Genomic DNA, 11,827 nt, shown 5'->3' on the forward strand with positions numbered 1-11,827 from the left:
CTCGAGCGACAAGCACTCCAGCAACTGCCCCATAAGCCGCAGTGTTAATTTTGAGCCTAAATTTCTGGAGTGGAGCAGACAGTACCTGTTTTGTCTCTCGCTCTCGTGCCCTCATTTTTCACTCTACAGAAATAAAAAACACATCACAGGCTTCAGCAATGTCTCCTGTTACTCACTGTATACATATTTTGGCCATAATCATTACACTTTTTTCTAGACCTGCAGGTGTTTGGGAGGTGTTTTCCCATTCATCCTTATGGGGACATTTTCAAATTTTGTTCTGCTACTGCTCCAGCTTATGTGCAGCTACAGAAACCATTCAACTATCAAACTGTTCAGCTTTTCAACCTTTTCAGCTTTTCAACCTTTTCAAATATTCAGCTTTCTGCCTTTTCAACTTTTTCAAATATTCAGCTTCATGTTCAGCTAGAGAAACTGTTCAACTATCACAATATTCAGCTTTTTCAGCCCATTAAGCCTTGTGCTTTTCAGCTTTTTCTGCAAAATCTTGACCATTCATTCTTATAGTTTTATGCATTTCCGGCAGCACGTTCAGCAGATTTCCGAAATCACTTCAGCTGTCAGCATTCACACTGTATTTTCGCAGGAAATGCAATTTTTCTAGTTATTAGTGTGAATGCTTCAAAGCATTCACACTATTGTTCTTCTGGAATTTATTAAAGTTATTATTATTCCTGCTTCCGTACGTTTTTTGGCTCTCTTCTAATCCTACAAATTTTGAGCTACAGAAACCATTAAACTATCAAAATGTTCAGCTCGTTAAGGACATGATGGCGTGTATTTTTCTTTTTTCTATCTTTTATACTTTTGGAAATATTCAGCTTTTTCTGCAAAAATTTTCCCATTCATCCTTATGGGGATTTTTTCAAATTTCATTCTGCTACTACTTCAGCATACGTTCAGCTATAGAAACCGTTCAACTATCAAAATGTTCAGCTTTTTAAGCTCTTTCAACCTTGTACTTTTCAGCTTTTTAGCTTTTCAACTTTTTCAAATATTCAGCTTTTTCAAAAAAAAATTTAATATGGAAGCAAATGGGAAAATCTTCAAATCCTCTTCAAAACTCATCCACTTTCAACCTCTTCTGGTCCCTCATACTTTGAGCTAGAGACACCATTCCAACTTTAAAAGAGTCACAAGACCTTGAACTATTGGTCATGTATTTCAGTTTTTGAAAATCTTTTACGGTTTTGAAATAATCACAGTTTTAGTTTTAAGGATTTTTAACTGGTCTTCTGGTTTTATAATGGGTGTGTATTGCGTGAGCTAGAGTGTGTGACATCATCGCTAGAGTGGAGAGCAGCTGCAAAAACTTTAGAAAAAACTGTCTTCAGCTTGATTTGGGTCCCACATCTTTTACTTCACATAGACAATATATACATAGAAATGTAGGAAATCTTGTTGGCTTTCAGATGATGGTCTTATTTCAGATGTAGGACTTAAACTTTTGGCTGTAGAGGCCCTCGAGCAACAAGCACTCCAGCAACTCCCCCATAAGCCGCAGTGTTAACTTTGAGCCTAAATTTCTGGAGTGGAGCAGACGGTACCAGTTTTGTCTCTCGCTCTCATGCCCTCATTTTTCACTCTACAGAAATAAAAAAGACATGACTGGGTTCAGCAATGTCTCCTGTTACTCACTGTATACATATTTTGGCCATAATCATTACACTTTTTTCTAGACCTGCAGGTGTTTGGGAGGTGTTTTCCCATTCATTCTTATGGGGACATTTTCAAATTTCGTTCTGCTACTGCTCCAGCTTATGTGCAGCTACAGAAACCATTCAACTATCAAACTGTTTAGCTTTTCAACCTTTTCAGCTTTTCAACCTTTTCAAATATTCATCTTTCTGCCTTTTCAACTTTTTCAAATATTCAGCTTCATGTTCAGCTAGAGAAACTGTTCAACTATCACAATATTCAGCTTTTTCAGTCCATTAAGCCTTGTGCTTTTCAGCTTTTTCTGCAAAATCTTGACCATTCATTCTTATAGTTTTATGCATTTCCGGCAGTACGTTCAGCAGATTTCCGAAATCACTTCAGCCGTCAGCATTCACACTGTATTTTCGCAGGAAATGCAATTTTTCTAGTTATTATTCTTCTTCCGTACGTTTTTCAGCTCTCTTCTACTCCTACAAATTTTGAGCTACAGAAACCATTCAACTATCAAAATGTTCAGCTCGTTAAGGACATGATGGCATGTAATTTTGTTTTTTCTATCTTTTATACTTTTGAAAATATTCAGCTTTTTCTGCAAAAATTTTCCCATTCATCCTTATGGGGATTTTTTCAAATTTCATTCTGCTACTACTTCAGCATACGTTCAGCTATAGAAACCGTTCAACTATCAAAATGTTCAGCTTTTTAAGCTCTTTCAGCCTTGTACTTTTCAGCTTTTTAGCTTTTCAACTTTTTCAAATATTCAGCTTTTTCAAAAAAAAATTTAATATGGAAGCAAATGGGAAAATCTTCAAATCCTCTTCAAAACTCATCCACTTTCAACCTCTTCTGCTCCCTCATACTTTGAGCTAGAGACACCATTCCAACTTTAAAATATTCACAAGACCTTGAACTATTGGTCATGTATTTCAGTTTTTGAAAATCTTTTACGGTTTTGAAATAATCACAGTTTTAGTTTTAAGGATTTTTAACTGGTCTTCTGGTTTTATAATGGGTGTGTATTGCGTGAGCTAGAGTGCGTGACATCATCGCTAGAGTGGAGAGCAGCTGCAAAAACTTTAGAAAAAACTGTCTTCAGCTTGATTTGGGTCCCACATCTTTTACTTCACATAGACAATATATACATAGAAATGTAGGAAATCTTGTTGGCTTTCAGATGATGGTCTTATTTCAGATGTAGGACCTAAACTTTTGGCTGTAGAGGCCCTCGAGCGACAAGCACTCCAGCAACTCCCCCATAAGCCGCAGTGTTAACTTTGAGCCTAAATTTCTGGAGTGGAGCAGACGGTGCCGGTTTTGTCTCTCGCTCTCGTGCCCTCATTTTTCACTCTACAGAAATAAAAAACACATCACAGGCTTCAGCAATGTGTCCTGTTACTCACTGTATACATATTTTGGCCATAACCATTACACTTTTTTCTAGACCTGCAGGTGTTTGGTAGGTGTTTTCCCATTCATCCTTATGGGGAAAATTTTCTAATTTCATTCTGCTACTACTTCAGCATGTGCAGCTACAGAAACCATTCAACTATCAAACTTTTTAGCTTTTTAAGCTCTTTCAGCCTATTACTTTTCAGCTTTTCAGCCTTTTCAGCTTTTCAACCTTTTCAAATATCCAGTTTTCTGCCTTTTCAACTTTTTCAAATATTCAGCTTTATGTTCAGCTAGAGAAACTGTTCAACAATCAAAATATTCAGCTTCATGTTCAGCTAGAGAAACTGTTCAGCTATCAAAATATTCAGCTTTTTTTTTATCCCATTCAGTCTATTACTTTTCAGCTTTTCTGCCTTTTCAGCTTTTGAAAAATTCAGCTTTTCCTGCAAAATCTGCTCCTGCATATATTCAGCTGGAGAAAGCGTTCAGCTTTCCAAATCTTCAGCTTTTCAAGACCATTCAACCTTGTACTTTTTAGCTTTTTAAGCTTTTGAAATAGTCAGCTTTTTCTGCTAAATTCATTCTCATGGGAACATTTTCAACTTTTGTTCTGCTACTTCTTCAGCATACGTTCAGCTAGTAGTTCTTCTACTATTACTACTTCAACTACTACTTGTACTACTACCACCACAACTAATACTCCTACTTGTACTACTACTACTACTTGTCTTACAACTACTTCGACTATTACTACTACTACTTCTACTACCACCACTACTAGAAGTGTGTGTGTGTGTGTGTGTGTGTGTGTGTGTGTGTGTGTGTGGCATGGACATGGACATGGACCACATAATGAAGTGATGAATGTCACTAGTAAAGGCAATATCCCAGACTCCGTTACAAATCGAGTGATTTTAAGAGTTGTTGCATCATGAGGAGAAGCTTAATCAACTTTTTGGAACAACTATGACACATTTTAACTCATTGGTGCCTTCTTTCAAATTCGGCATTAAGTACAATACATTACGATTTGTCTTTTATTGTGAAAAGTATCAGTGTCAGCGCGACGCGTTTAATGTCGACATTGTATGCGCTGTTACCTGCTTTATCTATTTCCGTCCTAACGTTGGTTAGGGTTACTTATATTAGAGATCCCCACAAAGCTCATAATGTAACACGAGTCCTGACTTCTTTTACCACGGGCTCTATGAGATATTGCAGGATTTGGGGATGCTTTCAGAGGATTTTGTGTTCAACGCCAGAATTTCCGAGTGTATCCTGAACGCCTCAATCAAACGTTGACGCAGCAGCCGGATCTTCCGTCAGTCGCTGTATGCTGTTTGACAGGTAAGTCCGGCCCTCACGGCCAGCAGTTATGAACGGTCCAAATACAGGTTTATAGTTTCAGAAGTACATAAAAAGTGGTGTTTAATGCGTACGGGAGTAAACATGAATTTATGGGCGCAGAGTTTTTCTTGTTCGGCAAAGCCTTTATTGTTGGCTACCCGATGGTAACGTTGCTAGCATAACCGCTAACGCTAACCAAGTTAACTGACGAGCGCGTGAAGGAGTTATGAAAGGAGAGCCGACGTCAGTTAGCTGCAGTTAAAAGCAGAGGCCCAGTGTATCTGGCTAAGACAACCAACAGCCAACGTACTAACATCAGTTTTCAGTTCAGAGTTCATTGTCCTATTTATTTTAATCATATATTTTTTTCAGTTTACAGATAACTTTCCATTTAGTTTTAAATCTGTTTCTATGTGGCTGGCTCATTTGTTGTCGCTTGTGCCAAAGGTATAAATAAAAAAAATAAAATACATTTGGTCGGTATAAACCAAAGGCTACAGCTTTTTGTCACAAGCAACCTTAATTTGAATGACAAAAAAGTAGGATAATAATATACTGTATTACAGTATTAATATTACTATTATTGTACCATACTATGATATGTAGCTGCCTCTCTGCAGACACTACTCTGAAGCCAATAAATTCAAATGAGCTGTGACACTGAACTCTCAACTTCTCTCTCCCCCCACCCCCAAATCGCTGACCCTCCTTGTGTTCCTGCTGACGTCCTGTGCTGACTCTACAGTGTGAGTACAAACACACACTCATTTTGTTTGTAATGACTGTCACTAAACTGATATAATATAAAAATATACTGTATTACAATTTTACTTTTACTACTATGATATGTAGCTGCCTCCCTGCAGACACTACTCTGAAGCCTTGCTCACTGTCTGACACACAACCATTGGTGACAGGAGTAATGTCTTATCAACACTGAAGGCTGCTGTGTCAGATCAATTAATCCCTTATTAATTCAAATGAGCTGTGAGAACATTGCTAGCATAACCGCTATCGCTAACCAAGTTAACTGACTAGTGCGTGAAGGAGTTATGAAAGGAGAGCCGACGTCAGTTAGCTGCAGTTAAAAGCAGAGGCCCAGTGTATCTGGCTAAGACAACCAACGAACTAACAGCAATTTTCAGTTCAGAGCATTGTCCCATTTATTTTAATCATATATTTTTTTCAGTTTACAGATAACTTTCCATTTAGTTTTAAATCTGTTTCTATGTGGCTGGCTAATTTGTTGTCGTTTGTGCCAAAGGTATAAATAAAAAATAAATAAAATACATTTGGTCGGTATAAACCAAAGGCTACAGCTTTTTGTCACAAGCAACCTTAATTTGAATGACAAAAAAGTAGGATAATAATATGCTGTATTACAGTATTAATATTGCTATTATTGTACCATACTATGATATGTAGCTGCCTCCCTGCAGACACTACTCTGAAACCAATAAATTCAAATGAGCTGTGACACTGAACTCTCAACTTCTCTCTCCCCCCACCCCCAAATCGCTGACCCTCCTTGTGTTCCTGCTGACGTCCTGTGCTGACTCTACAGTGTGAGTACAAACACACACTCATTTTGTTTGTTATGACTGTCTCTAAACTGATATAATATAAAAATATACTGTATTACAATTTTACTTTTACTACTATATGTAGCTGTCTCGTTGTAGACACTACTCTGAAGCCTAGCTCACTGTCTGACCCACAACTATTATCTGATTGGTTATATGAGTAATGTCCTATCAACACTGAAGGCTGCTGTGTCAGATCAATTAATCCCTTATTAATTCAAATGAGCTGTGAGAACATTGCTAGCATAACCGCTATTGCTAACCAAGTTAACTGACGAGCACGTGAAGGAGTTATGAAAGGAGAGCCGACGTCAGTTAGCTGCAGTTAAAAGCAGAGGCCCAGTGTATCTGGCTAAGACAACCAACGAACTAACAGCAATTTTCAGTTCAGAGCATTGTCCCATTTATTTTAATCTTTTTTTTTTTTCAGTTTACAGATAACTTTTCATTTAGTTTTAAATCTGTTTCTATGTGGCTGGCTAATTTGTTGTCGGTTGTGCAAGTTATAAACCAAAGGCTACAGCTTTTTGTCGCAAGCAACCTTAATTTGAGTGACAAAAAAGTAGGATAATAATATACTGTATTACAGTATTACTGTTAATATACTGTATTACAGTATTACTGTTACTACTATTGTACCATACTATGATATGTAGCTGCCTCTCTGCAGAAACTACTGATTGGTTACATGAGTAATGGCCTATCAGCACTGAAGGCTACTGTGTCACATCAATGAATCTCTTATCTATTTGAATGAGCTGTGATATGGAGCTAAATCGTGGTCAAATGTTTTGTACTTGAAAAAGTTAAATTTGAAACTGAAATTTTAAGTTTTGATCTTGAATTTTGAAAAATACATCAACGTATTCAAAATAAAAAAAAAATGTACAAAACTTTTTCAGGTTAAAAATAATTATGATCAACTCTGGTAATTCTTTTGAATAAATCATTTATTTTCATTTTTCACTTTCATATGTTTTGATATTTGGGATCCTATTTCTTTCAGTTGCATGTTTATTCTTTTCAGATTCAGATCTTAGTTTTATTTCAGTTTCAGATCTTTCTATTTCAGTTTCAGACTTTTGACCCTGATCTAGCGTGGGGGGCGTGGCATCAACTGAGAGGGGTGTGGCATCATGACAGACAGCTTAACCAAAAGGCTACAGACCTTCCCCTATCATGTTGCCTTCAGGGAACGTAGGATCTAAAACGATTCGGCTACGCCACATGATTGGCAGTGAAAAAACTGCTGTCAGTGACAAACTTCCATTTGCACACCATGCACAAATATCCTGCACAGCTAAAACTGTCTTAATTTCCAAGGCTGTTTAGATGTGAGACATGGAAGCTGTTTTAGACAGTACTGAGGACCAACTGTAGTACAGGAGCGACAAAATCACGCCAGATTGTGCACAGACACCCACACTTTAAGTACTGAAATGTCCGATTTCCACGTAGCACTGGACCCAGCACACAGGTGAGAAAAGTAAGGTTGGGAAATCGTGATAAATATCAAAATGAGAGGTCGTTTTGTGGTTTTTTCAGCACCCCATGCATTCCTGCAACCACAAAACAGCACTACCTTTATTCAAATTAACAGCATTATCTGTGTTTTTCACGCAGTACATAGGCTAACGTTACTACCTACTACTGCGTTAGCAGCTACTCGATGCTAACGTTAGCCCTATGCTTAACCTCTAGCTTTGACAATTCACCACTTAAAAGATGTCAGAAAAATTGTATGTTGTTACAAAACGACCTCTCATTTTGATATTTATCATGATTTCCCAACCTTACTTTTCTCACCTGTGTGCTGGGTCCAGCAGGTGAGCCAGCAGAACCGGACGCCATTGCCAGCGGACACTGCGAGGCATTCACAGTGCTACGTGGAAATCGGACATTTCAGTACTTAAAGTGTGGGTGTCTGTGCACAATCTGGCGTGATTTTGTCGCTCCTGTACTACAGTTGGTCCTCAGTACTGTCTAAAACAGCTTCCACGTCTCACATCTAAACAGCCTTGGAAACTAAAACAGTTTTAGCCGTGCAGGATATTCGTGCATGGTGTGCAAATGGAAGTTTGTCACTGACAGCAGTTTTTTCACTGCCAATCATGTGGCGTAGCCGAATCGTTTTAGATCCTACGTTCCCTGAAGGCAACATGATAGGGGAAGGTCTGTAGCCTTTTGGTTAAGCTGTCTGTCATGATTCCACACCCCTCTCAGTTGATGCCACGCCCCCCACGCTAGATCAGGGTCAAAAGCCTGAAACCGAAAAAAAAGATCTGAAACTGAAAAACAAAGATCTGAAACTGAAAAAAAGATTTGAAACTGTAAAAAAACTAAGATCTGAATCTGAAAAGATAAAACATGCAGCTGAAAGAAATAGGATCCCAAATATCAAAACATATGAAAGTGAAAAATGAAAATAAATGATTTATTCAACAGAATTACCAGAGTTGATCATAATTATTTTTAACCTGAAAAAACCTTTTGTACATTTTTATTTTGATTTTGAACACGTTGATGTATTTTTCAAAATCCAAGATCAAAACTTGAAATTTCCGTTTCAAATTTAACTTTTTCAAGTACAAAACATTTGACCCCGATTTAGCTCCATACTGTGACACTGGTTTTCTGAAGTTAACTGAAAATCTCTTGCTCGATGTCCTGCCCAAGTTGCAATAAACATGATAGATCATATGATTTAATATGACACCAAGCACATCCAGTTTTGCCACAAAATTGTGTGTGTGTGTGTGTGTGCGTGCGCGTGTGTGTGTGTAACTCCAAACCAAACAAACAGAACGGAGAAGCAGCGTGACCTTAATACCAACAAAATGATAAATTCAAGTATACACAGAGCTGAGATGGAGAAGTATTTAGTCGTGATTTGTAGTTGAACTAATATATGTTTCCTCTCATAGATATAGAGGACATTGACCGACGCCTGCGTTTTTGCCTGGTAAGTATGGAAGCTGCAACAGCCTACTTAAATTGACAGTAACAGTTTAGTATCTCAAACTGTTTAATCTTGTTTGGATTCACACATGATTTATATATTTTGTGATTTCTGTATTGTTATAATTTATGTCTCAAAATAAAGAAATTGGGCAAGTTACTTTAAATTAATAGTTACAGTTGCTTCTCTCAAAAGTAATTGAATTACTTTAGCAATTGCTGCATATAAGAATAATTAGTTACTCACATACACACACAGCTCAGCACTGTATCGAAGGGCTGATTTTGTGGTAATGTCATTCATGGCACAGACTGATTTTGGTGAAGCACAGGCAACATACATTGTATACATTGTACACAGCTCACTGTACAGAGAGCTGAGATGGAGCAGTATTAATGCCCTTAATTGAAATGAGTTGTGAGGTTGGTTTTCTTTAGTGAATTGAAAATCTCAATTTCTCTCTCCCTCACTCGACTGAACTTCATTGGATTCCTGCCAGCCTGTGACTCCTGCAAACTCCGAAGCGTAAGAGCACACAGAGACATTATGATTGTTTTAAACTGATATTTCATGGTTTTACAATTTAGGATGAGTTCCCATTCAAATAAACTTTGTCGATGGGAATCACGTACACACTTTATATAATCAATAATAAATTAAACACTCTGAAAAACAATTTGATCCAGATACATTTGAGATGTGACCCCCTGATTTTCTGAGAAGAAAGTAAACAATCAGTAATCTGATTAGAGTTTTGCAGCACAAGACACAAAACCATAGCTTAATAATTGTGTAATTGTATGAAGTAAGTCCATTATAGTTTGATCCATAACATTCTGTGTTCAGGGAGTTTGTTATGTAATCTTGAAAAGAAAAAAATAGTACAGAAAAATGCAAACGTTCTTTTAAATGTATTTAGTTATAAATTATTATTCATGGACATAGCATGGATAGAAAGAGAGAGAGAGACGATCAGCGTTTTTATGAAATGCTTGTATCTTCTTTGCACTGTATTTTTATAAACACATTTGTAGCTTGCATCCAGGCACTGTTTCTCTGTCACACTCACTCACAAACAAGCACACAGACACTCACCTGACTCAGACAAACAGTTGTGTGTCTCTCTCATGCACACACAGCTCAGCACTGTATGGGTGGGCTGCTACTGCGGTAATGTCATTCATGGCACAGATTTTGGCCTTGCATGGGCAAACATACACTATATCAGGGTTGGCACTCTGTAGTGACTTGACCATAAGCACACACTTTCTAAACCTATTGGCTACAGCAGCTGCTTCAACACACTCTTGTGAAATTGTAGTGAAATAAATGAGACCTCAAGACAAGCCCTAATGAACTGATGCATTTCATGACTACTGGTTTTCACATTTCAAATGAATGTATGGGAATCCCTGCTGGCCGATAATTTATCAGCATGATTTATTATGTGCATCCCCAATGTTTTTACATCATGTTCATGTTTAGCTCAGGGTAGAAGCTACTTGAGTTTTTTTTTTCTTATATTCCAACAGCAGTCTAATTGATCTTTCCCATTTTGTCTTACAGGTGCCTTGCTGATTTTCTATCTGTTGCCTGGAACTCTGAGAGTACCTACACTCTCACGCTCTCTCTCCCTTTCTGTCCAATCAGGGTTCAGTTCCTGATTGTTGTTATCAAGCCTCTATCTTTGACTGGAACCCTGAGAGTGTTCTCACACTCTCACGCGCTCTCTCTCTCTCTCTGTCCAATCAGGGTTCAGTTCCTGATTGTTGTTGGATCTCTATCTTTGACTGGAACCCTGAGAGTGTTCTCACACTCTCACGCTCTCTCTCTCTCTCTCTGTCCAATCAGGGTTCAGTTCCTGATTGTTGTTGGATCTCTATCTTTGACTGGAACCCTGAGAGTGTACTCACACTCTCACGCTCTCTCTCCCTTTCTGTCATATTGGACGTGTTGGCTTATTGGTTTCACCTCACTTGTTGGCTTCACCTCACTTGTTGGCTTTTTTGGTTTCACCTCAGATGTTGGCTTCACCTCACTTGTTGGCTTTTTTGGTTTCACCTCAGATGTTGGCTTCACCTCACATGTTGGCTTCACATTTTGGTTTTTGGTGACATCATTTTTTGGCTTCACATCTCTGTTTTTGGTGACATCACATCTTGGCTTTTAGTGGCCTCACATTTCACAAGTTTGATTTGAACTCATTACAACCTTGATCAGCTTTTGACAAGCATTTACCAGCATTTTAACTGCTGACACATTAATTCTAATTAATTTGATAGTTAAGTAAAGCTTTGAAATAATTGATTTGAACATTGATAAATTGTCAGAAGATATTGGATAATTTAATATTGCACTGACATTTTGGAAAACAATATACACAAGAAATATTTGGAGTGAAAATCCATATTTGTACTAGAAAATTGAAAACAAACAGGTTGTTAAAAACAAACACTGTTTTTTCATTTTTCAAAAGTTTGAGTTTACTCAACTAGTAGGAATAAGTGTAAAGGTAAAACCATATTATACAGTGCATTAGTTGTCCCTGACTTACATCTAATTCTACTTCATCTTTAGCCCTGCTCACATCATTTGAATCAATAAGTGTTTTATTGTTGTTTAAACCTGTTGTAATAAAAAACTTTATTGCTGTTGTTTTCTTGCTGTTGTTTGAAGAAGCTGTATTTGATTCTGATATTTAAATATAAACCTGAATACATTTCTTTGGTCTTATACATTAAGTTTGTTAAGGAATAAGATTTGGATTGCTGTCACTGAAAAGTATAGTACTAGCCTACAGCTATTCTCAGTTAAATACCACATTTGAGCATTAGTACATATCTCTTGATAGTGCTTAAAAGCATTG

General features: G+C 37.4%; 1 long non-coding RNA gene across 1 annotated transcript; it reads left to right on the forward strand.

The window, feature by feature from the left end:
- The first annotated feature begins 8,589 nt into the window (after positions 1–8,589).
- LOC141007190 (uncharacterized) lies at positions 8,590–11,616 on the forward strand. Its single transcript, XR_012180001.1, has 3 exons — positions 8,590–8,964; positions 9,461–9,486; positions 10,528–11,616. It is a non-coding gene; the product is annotated as an uncharacterized lncRNA (long non-coding RNA).
- The last annotated feature ends 211 nt before the right edge of the window (positions 11,617–11,827 follow it).

This window comes from Pagrus major, chromosome 13, assembly GCF_040436345.1.
Source record: "Pagrus major chromosome 13, Pma_NU_1.0".
Classification (NCBI taxonomy): domain Eukaryota; kingdom Metazoa; phylum Chordata; class Actinopteri; order Spariformes; family Sparidae; genus Pagrus; species Pagrus major.